The following is a 10,007-nucleotide window of genomic DNA, read 5'->3' on the forward strand; positions in this document are numbered from 1 at the left end:
GAAGAGGTCCTTCTTTTATACTAGCGTGGCTCACTAGCTATTTCTCTGTTTAATTTTGTTTTAAAATAAATATTTCTTGAAAATTACACTTAATGCTTATAATCCTCTTATCCATTGTTCAACTCAATGAGAGAGAGAGAGAGAGAGAGAGAGAGAGAGAGAGAGAGAAAGTCCTGAGAAGTGTGTGTTTCTTTCATCATGAGTAATACTCTTGTTTGAGAGATGGGAATGCACATGGCTGCAAACAGAAACTGCTCTTTCTTTTCCTGGCCACCGAGACCTAAATAATCACACAGGAACTTTATTAATTACAACACTGCTTGACCAATAACTTAGGCGTCTTTCTAACTAGCTCTTATATCTTAAATTAACCCACTTTTATTAATCTATGTATCACCACAAGACTGTGGCCTACGGGTATGGTTACAACGGCAGCATCTTTCTTCTACAGCAGCTACATGGCATCTCTTTGGCTTTGTTTACTCTCTCTATATATACCCCTTCCAGCCTGTCTATGTTCTTCCCTGCCATAGTTTTATTCATTAGCCAATAAAAGCAGCACGTGTACAGAAGGACATCCCACATCACATGGCAGGGGCTAGGAACTCTGAATTCTCCCTCAGTACCTTTCCGCCTCATTACTCACACCTTTCTTGTATCTGGGATGAAATCAGGAGCAGCGATTATTTGGATCACTGTGTGATGATTGCATTTGCTGAGGAAATGAAGATGTGCCAGAGAAGATGTTAAGCCCTTTACATGGTGACTTTGTTACTACTATAACCAGCCCCAGCATAGGACTCTTTCCTGTTTCTATCTTACAGAACAGAAATGAGGATCCTGAGGCAACCCTTGTCCAAAGCCACACAACCTGAAAATGACCGTGTAGGTGTGAGCCTGGCTTTGTTTAACTGTAGCCAGCCTTGAGAAGGTTCTAGAACAGTGCTGGAGTTCTATAAATCATTATTTTTGTTTCAATAAAATAAAAGCCTGTTTCAAGAGAGACTTGAAAGAAAACGGGAGGCAAGGGGTTGGTTTTAGAACTTCAGTATGAAAATATGCATTTTCCGAGGATCATGGGTAAGAAACAGCTTAGACACCAGTGTGGTTAGGTAGTGGGGATTTTGCGACTGATACACACTCATTGCTGTGGGTCTTCGTGACTGTGATAATTCTATAGGATTCCATTCAAGCTCCTCAGAGGCTAAATAGGAAGCACACAGTGGTCTGTTGGGCACTTTTCCAAAGTGCACAGCTGTATGATCCAGCTCCCTGAGAGTATCTGCCTTTTCCTCATACCACCATGATGTCTAAAAGGTATGCCATCACACAGCTAAAAATGCTTATCATCTGTATCACCTGCACACTCTGAGGGGAAATAAAGGCCCTCCATGATAGTTAAGTAGTCCATGATTATCCTTAAAAGAATATGAACACCTAATTTTTGACAAGGGAGCTAAAGGTATACAATGGAAGAAGGAAAGCGTCTTTAACAAATGGTGCTGACATAACTGGATGTCAACCTGTAGAAGAATGAAAATAGATCCATATCTATCACCATGCACAAAACTCAAGTCCAAATGGATTAAAGACATCAACATCAATCTGTCCACTTTGAACCTGATAGAAGAGAAAGTGGGAAGTAGTCTACAAGATATATGCACAGGAGGCCACTTCCTAAGTAGGACCCCAGTAGCACAGACAATAAGAGAAACAATGAATAAATGGGACCTGCTGAAACTGAGAAGCTTCTGTAAAGCAAAAGACACTGTCAGTAAGACAAAAAGGCTGCCTTGTGACTGGGAGAAGATCTTCACCAACCCCTCATCAGACAAAGGTCTGATCTCCAGAATATACAAAGAACTCAAGAAACTAGGCACTAAAACTCTAATTAACCCAATTAAAAAATGGGGTTCTGATCTGAACAGAGAATTCACAACAGATGAACTTCGAATGGCCAGAAGACACTTAAGGTCATGCTCAACCTCCTTAGCGATCAGGGAAATGCAAATCAAAACCACTTTGAGATACCATCTTACACCTGTCAGAATAGCTAAAGTCAAAAACACCAATGATAGCCTATGCTGGAGAGGATGTGGTATGAGGGGAACACTCATCCATTGTTGGTGGGAATGCAAACTTGTGCAGCCACTGTGGAAATCAGTGTGGCGGTTTCTCAGGAAACTGGGAGTCAACCTCCCTCAGGACCCAGCAATTCCTCTCTTGGGAATATACCCTAGAGATTCCCGAACATACTACAAAAGCGTTTGTTCAACTATGTTCATAGCAGCACTATTTGTAATAGCCAGAACCTGGAAACAGCCTAGGTGCCCCTCAATAGAAGAATGGTTAAAAAAGGTGTGGAACATATACACATTAGAGTTTTACTCAGCGGTAAAAAATAATGACATCTTGAATTTTGCATGCAAATGGATGGACATAGAAAACGCTTTACTGAGTGAGGTAAGCCAGACCCAAAAAGAGGAACACGGTATGTATTCACTCATAAGTGGATTCTAACCATAATTAAAGGTCTTTGAGCCTATTATTCGTGATCCTAGAGAAGCTAAATAAGAAGACGAACCTGATGAAGATTATTTAGCTATCCGCCAGGAGGTAGGAAATAGTCAAGAGTCCCAGGTAACCTTGGGTGCATGGGGGGGGGGTGGGAGGGTTGTTGGAAGGGGAGAGGGTTAGAGAGAAGGGAGTAGGGGAGGAATGGAGAAAGCTCGGTTGACCGGGATGGGGGGGAAGGGAGGAAGGATGAATATGGGATCAGGGAAGAATATATTTCAACTAAGGGAGTCATTTTAGGGTTTACAGGAAACTTGATTATATATGGGATCCCAGGTCCAAGGAGAGATCCCCAGATTGTTCTCTGAACAGAGGAGAGGGTGCCTGAACTGGCCTTGGCCCATAACCATACTGATGAATATTTTGCTTATCACCATAGATCCTTCATCTGGCGTTGGATGGCGATACAGACGGAGACCCACATTGGAGCACCGGATTGAGCCCCCCAAGATCCAAATGAGGAGCAGAAGGACGAAGAAAATGACGAAGGACTGCGAGGGATGCTATCACCCACTGATACAAGGGGTCGGATCTAATGAGAGTTTACCAAGGCCAGTTGGACTGCGACTGAACGAGCACGTGATCCAACCAGATTCTCTGAATGTGGCCGGATTCTCTGAATGTGGCTGGCCTGGAGTCTTTCTGAGAAGCCATTGACAATGACACTGGGACTAGTTTCCTCTGCATATACTGGATTTTTGGGATCCAGTCTGTTTGGATACTCACCTTCCTGGACCTGGAGGGAGGGGGGACTAACTTGAACTTCTCACAGGGCAGGAAACCCTGACTGCCCTTAGGGACAAAGAGGGAGGAGGAGAGGGAGGGGGGAGTGGGAGGGTGTTGGGAAGAGGGGCGTAAATGGAAACTTTTATAATTTAATAAAATTACTTTCAAAAAAAAGAATATGCATTGCTTATTTATTTCCAGATTTCTTGTGATTGAATATCCTCATTCTTTTAGGAGCCACTTCTCAGGTTAGAATCACAAGAATGCTGAGAACTAATGTCTCCAAAGCACCCAGCACTCCTTTGAGAAAGGGGCCTCATCAATACCATGTATTATCATGTATCATAAGCCTGGGGAGAGACATGGGCACAGATAGCATCAGTTCTGTGACTTTGATATATTTTGCTTGGAACATTCTAGTAACTGCAACAATTGGAAACTGTAGGGTATAGTGGGAGCCCTCCAGAAACAGAGTATCCTCTCAGTGCCACATGAGGGGAGTGGATCTTAGATTTACAAAGTCAATCATACTTCCCCTCTAATGAGAAAATGAGAAGCTCTGCTCTCTTAACATTGGGTATTTAAGTATTTAATTCTATCTATCTATCTATCTATCTATCTATCTATCTATCTATCTATCTATCATCCCTCTATCTACCTCTCCATCCTTCTACTCCCTTCTATGTGTGTGTGTGTGTGTGTGTGTGTGTGTGTGTGTGTGTGTGTGTGTGTATGAGGATCCTGAGGCAACCCTTTGGGAAGTGGATAGATTAAGTCTATTGACAATAATGGAGAATTCTTTTGAAATGAAGATTAAAATGCCTATTTTATTTCAAAATGTCATATACACCAAAGGTTACCAGCCTGTACTCAAAACTTTCCTGGTTGTTTCAAAATACAAGCAATATTTCTAAAGTTCCAGCTCAGTTGCCGTGATTATTCTCTTTAAATTTTTCTAAGTATTGATAACTGACTGAATTATGTCTTCTCAAAATGTTTTAACTTCAGGACTTCTGGAGATGACGGCCTTTGAATGAATGGTGCTTCCAAGGGGCAATTAAGGTTAAGTTGGTATTGACTTTAATTCAGCATTGCTGGTTTCTTCTGAGAAGAAAGTTTGAGTTCACAAATACACACGAGGAGGCTCATGTGACGACAAAGTGGGAGGCTTGCCTCCTGAAATCTGGGAAGGATCTCGCTGGGAACTTAGCCTGCTTGCAGCTTCATCTCAAATTCTGAACCTGCAGAATTGTGAGGAAGAAAATTCTGTTGTCTAAGCATCTACTGTCTGCTATTTTCTTGAAAATGAATAAAATAAGAAGAAAACCAAAAACGATTATGCTATTCAATATTTTACTGCTCAGATTGTGGCTCAGAGGCTGGGGATGTAGCTCAGGGCTTTGGCCAGCATTCTCAACCTTCCTAATTGGGGTGACCCTCAAATAAAGTTCTTCATGTTGTGGTGATTCCAACCGTAGAATTATTTAATTGCTACTTCATAATTGTAATTTGTTACGGTTATGAATTGTAATGTAAATATCTGTTTTCTGATGGTCTTAGACGACCTTTTTCAGGTAGAGACCTGCTGATTTTAGTGTTTGCCTAGAATGTGCAGGGCTCTGGGTTCAAACCTCAGCATTATAAAGCAAGACAAAATAAGATAATAATAATAAATAAACACAACATATGGTTCATTGATACCACCTTGGCTCTAGTAAAAATTCAGAACACTCTGGCTTTCTCATACATTTGGAATCTCCTTCTTACTTTTTATGAAGTCCCCAAGGGGGTCCATGTGTATATACAGGTTTGAGCAGACTCGATATTGAATGATTTATTTAGTTCATCTTAGGTAATAGTTAAACTTCATATTTATATCAGCAATGGGTTATTGACTTCCACTGTCTCAGGGTCGCTATTGCTGTGATGAACACCATGACCAAAGCAACGGGGGGAGGAAAGGGTGTTTTGGCCTCATACTTCCACATTACAGTTTATTGTGGAAGGAAGTCAGGACAGGAACTCAAACAGAGAAAGAACCTGAAGGCAGGAACTGATACAGAAGCCATGGGAAGATGCTGCTTCCTTGCCTGCTCCTCATGTCGTGTTCTGCTTGCTTTCTTACAGAACCAAGGATCACCAGCCCAGGGAGGGTACTACTGCCGTGGGCTGGGTTCCTCCTTATTAATCACTTGCAAAAGATGATGGTCAACACAGATACCTCAACTGGTCAAGGTACAGAGAAGAAGAGATGGAAGAATATTCAGTCATAGATGAATCATATAACCTGCACCACCTCCTCCAAAGGCTCAGAGGTCATTGAGAAAGAGGAAGAGGAGAGAGTGTAAGAGTCATGAGCAGTAGACAACTACAAGGAAATAGCATTTCCTGGAAACAGTAGGGCAGCCACATGTATGAACTCCCAGGGTGTGACATCATTTACAAGATCTGTGCCTGCTTCCTCCAGATTAAATCCCAGCCTGAAGAAGAGAGTTGGGCATCAAGTTCTCGCAAGACTTTTATCATATTTTTGTTGTGTTTATTGTCGTGTGATGTCATATTAATGCCTTATTGTAATATATGTTATACAATCTAATACATATATGTTTATATATACAAATATACATTTTTAAGCAAGTGCTATTTTAGAATAGGGAGTCAAGGCCAAGAAGTTTGTTTGACGTATAATGATATGGGCAGTATGAGACTTTTCCAAAAATATGAAGTTAGTTCATGATGTACTAAAATTTGGGAAATATTATCTTTAACTAAATTCTTCAATTTTTTAAAGTTTCAAGAGTTGATGATGACTGTGTATGGGGGTGACACTTGGCCACTCAGGCATTTCTTCTACCTTAGGTTCCAGGAATCGAATTGGGTTTGGGGTGGAGATGAGTCATCACCTTCTTATTCCCTTTCTTACTGTGCTTCATTTCACCCAGGATTATTATGGTAATATCAGCCGCTGACATTTATGTGGCGTTTTATGGTTTGAAAAACTCTCGCACATTTTTGAAGCCATTTGATCTGTAAAGCATTTGATCTGTACGGCATTTTATCCTATAGAGAAGAACTGCCTGTCTTTGAAGGGGAGGAAGGTCTGGCTATTATTGGAATCTTTCTCCCCGTAGGGTCAGAGAGTCCTCTGTATGCATGTTTTTCTATAAGACTGACCCTATTTGCTGAAGGTCATCTATGCCTTCGGTGATCTGAGAATTCTTAGGGAAAGTAGACTCAGCATCAACAATTCCCAGTGAAGGGTAGGGCTGGTGGATTGACCAGTGCGTGGACAGGTGAGTGTGGCATTCAAGGCCACTACTGATCACATCGGTGTTCTTGCAGCCCTGCCTCATGATTTGGTAGAAACACTTAACTGCTGTGATATTGGTGAACAGCTGTATGCCATACTTTGTCTTTATAGTTTTTCAAACCTTAATTTGAATGACTCTATTTTTCTCAGGTCCTTTGGGGTAGAATTTTCCTTTCATTTTTACAGAGTCTCTCAGAAGGTTTCAAGGTTCCTTTTCTTACATCCGCCTTGGGTATCTTGTTTGTGTCTACGGTCCTGAGGCTAATGTTGAACTACATGTGGTACCTTACTTTACAAATGGCAGGTGCAGAAGGAGGATTTTTGTACTCAAAATCACAATGTAAAACAAAAAGTATTACACAAGAAGGAATGATGATGAGCGTGAAGCGTTATATCAATATCACTCTGAGGTTTTTACATGCTCTGTGTTATAGCCCAGGTATAAACGTTTGTAGCTCACCCCAGCACAGTTTTATTTTTAAATTGTCATGCCTAGATGTGAGAGCTCAGGGACATCCATCTACTAGTCCTATGGTCATGAAGATTTTTAGATTTAATTTTGGAATATAAAATTTCCAGTTGTATGCTAATTTAAAAACATATGGACACATTTATGAAACACTCATGATTTCTTTAGTTTTCTATACACAATTTAATGATCATTCAGACACTTATGTGCTATAAATATCTCAGATAATATCATTGAAGAGTTTCAAAAAGGTGTATCTAATACCTAATAACAATTTACACTTATAAGATCATTATTATTGATTTGACATTCAAAATAAAGGCTTAAGCAGATAGATATTTAGCAGTTGATTTTTAAGTTTGCATGTACCCTTTAAATAAAACTATTATTGCCAGATATCTTTCAGTAACTTTATAGTTAAAACTTAAATTCTCATGACCACTTGGATTGAAGATTGCTTTGGATCACTTCACCCATGTTCTGAAGGCTGCACATTCTTTCTGAAGGTACTCTAAGCCCTGAGTTATTTTATTTGTATAATCACTCCTCTTAGTTATGAGAATTTTAAAGTCCACATGCAAGGATGTTTTCATGCCCTCTTGCATTTACTTTTTGTTTTCAATTTTGAAAGTCCCATGTGTCCTGCGGTGAGACGGTGATCAGCATCTAACAGATCCAGTGCTGGCTTTTCCCGGCATGTTTGGAAGATAGAATCAAATCAATACCTTTGAGACAGCACAGGCTTGGGGAAACTTCCTTTTCTCCTCAACTTCCTTTATGGTCATCATGTTTTCTCGCAGCAATAGAAACCCTAACTGAGCCTTTTGTGACTGCCGGCGAACGAGGACGGACCGCCATGAAGGCCTCGGGCACACTCCAGGAGTACAAGGTGGTGGGGCGCTGCTTGCCCACCCCAAAGTGCCACATACCCCCACTGTACCGAATGCGCATCTTTGCGCCCGACCATGTGGTGGCCAAGTCCCGCTTCTGGTACTTCGTGTCGCAGCTGAAGAAGATGAAGAAGTCATCCGGGGAGATCGTGTACTGTGGGCAGGTGTTCGAGAAGTCCCCCCTGCGCGTGAAGAACTTTGGCATCTGGCTGCGCTATGACTCCCGCAGTGGGACTCACAACATGTACCGCGAGTACCGCGACCTGACCACCGCTGGGGCTGTCACACAGTGCTACCGAGACATGGGTGCCTGGCACCGTGCCTGTGTACACTCCATCCAGATCATGAAGGTGGAAGAGATCGCGGCGGGCAAGTGTCGAAGGCCGGCTGCCAAACAGTTCCACAACTCCAAGATCAAGTTCCCGCTGCTCCACCGTGTTCTGCGGCGCCAGCACAAACCTCGCTTCACTACCAAGAGGCATAACACCTTTTTTTAGACCCAGAGACACACTGAATAAAACTCCAGAGTTCAAAAAAAAGAAAGAAAGAAAGAAAGAAACCCTAACTGAGGCACTGTTGATCAAATAATGTGACAGTGTGGCTACCCAGAGCAATCAAAGTATTTTAAAATATTGCTATGGGGATCCCCTTATGATATGACACAAAACAACTAGTTTAAAAGAGAAGATGTGGACAAAATTAGTCCTATTCCTTTTCTCCTGAGTTTGAAAACTTTGACGCTTGTATGTACTTAGAGAAGGGGCAATGGAGACATGCTGGTCTTTTGCTGCAGCAAAACACACAGTTGTAAATTCATTCATTTAACCCGGTGACCTCTTTTGGTTGGGATTTTTGTTTTCAAATTATCCAGTATTAGGAAGTCAACCACACAGCAAAAGGATACTACATCAAGAAGAATATTAATGTCATTTATTTTGATATGTGAGGTTTGGCTTTAATTATTCATACAAATTCATAGTGCAGTAGTGTCTTGTGCTGTTTTTCTAAAAATTAATGAAGGCTCCTAAACATGAGCTCTCAGTAGAGTCTTGGCTATGAAATCTTCACAAGAACATCTTTCTTTATTCAATTTAAGATTAAATTATATTCAAATTAGAGGGCAATAATAAATGAAGTGTGTTTTTACCTTACAAATACAAGTTGACATGTGCATAGGAGTAGGAAGTTAAGACATTGATGTGTCCTTTGACCTTTGCCCCCATCCTATCAAGGTTACTTCTTCTCAGGTTCACTAGGCAGCCTTTGGACTTGAAAATGTGGTACTAGGCTTTCCTACTACATTCAGGAAAAAGATTAGGTATGTATAAGGTGTTGACATAGAATGTTTACACTGTCACTGATGGGAACAGGATGGCTCGCAAATGTCTTATGAAGTTGTCATTCTGCACCAGGCCTCTACCAGATTCCAGAAATATAATCCTGAACATAGCACAACACTTACTGTCAAGGATCAGCTGCACTAGTTAGTACATATAACGTTGGTTATGGAATATCCTAAAGTTCAATAGCTTGGCATAATAAAGTCTTGCCTTTGGCGGTGAGAGATCTGTGTTGTTATTCACAGTGTTTGGTTTCTTGCATTGTGGTTTTGCTTTTTTCCAGAACTTGATGGGGGAATCCTCTGCTTGATCCTTGTATCTGATCAGAAGTCAGAATCTAGAAGGCAATGAGGAAAATTGGTGGAGATTGAGTGGCTGCATTTCACTGCCTAGAATTTTGTCAAAACAGTCATATTTAGCTGCAAGGAAAGCTGGGGGAATATGATTCAGATTTGTCCTGGGAGGTGGAAGGAATATATTTTAGTGAATACCTTTGATGTCTGCCATAGCACATAAAGAGATGTGACTGCAATTACTGCATTACTATAACACAAGAGAAGAACATGCATAATAAACACACAGACTTGTTGAGATCAAGTACCAGGCTACAAGGGCAATAACATTTTATCTCATTGTCTGTTGCTGTGCCAACTTGCTTGAGGCTAGTTACTTTAAAAAGAAAAGAGGATTATTTAGCT

General features: G+C 41.0%; 1 pseudogene; it reads left to right on the plus strand.

Annotated features, from left to right (window-relative positions):
- The first annotated feature begins 7,919 nt into the window (after positions 1-7,919).
- Positions 7,920-8,502, plus strand: LOC125392193 (large ribosomal subunit protein eL20 pseudogene; annotated as a pseudogene).
- Positions 8,503-10,007: the final 1,505 nt, after the last annotated feature.

Source organism: Myodes glareolus, chromosome 12 (assembly GCF_982192425.1).
Source record: "Myodes glareolus chromosome 12, mMyoGla1.1, whole genome shotgun sequence".
Classification (NCBI taxonomy): domain Eukaryota; kingdom Metazoa; phylum Chordata; class Mammalia; order Rodentia; family Cricetidae; genus Myodes; species Myodes glareolus.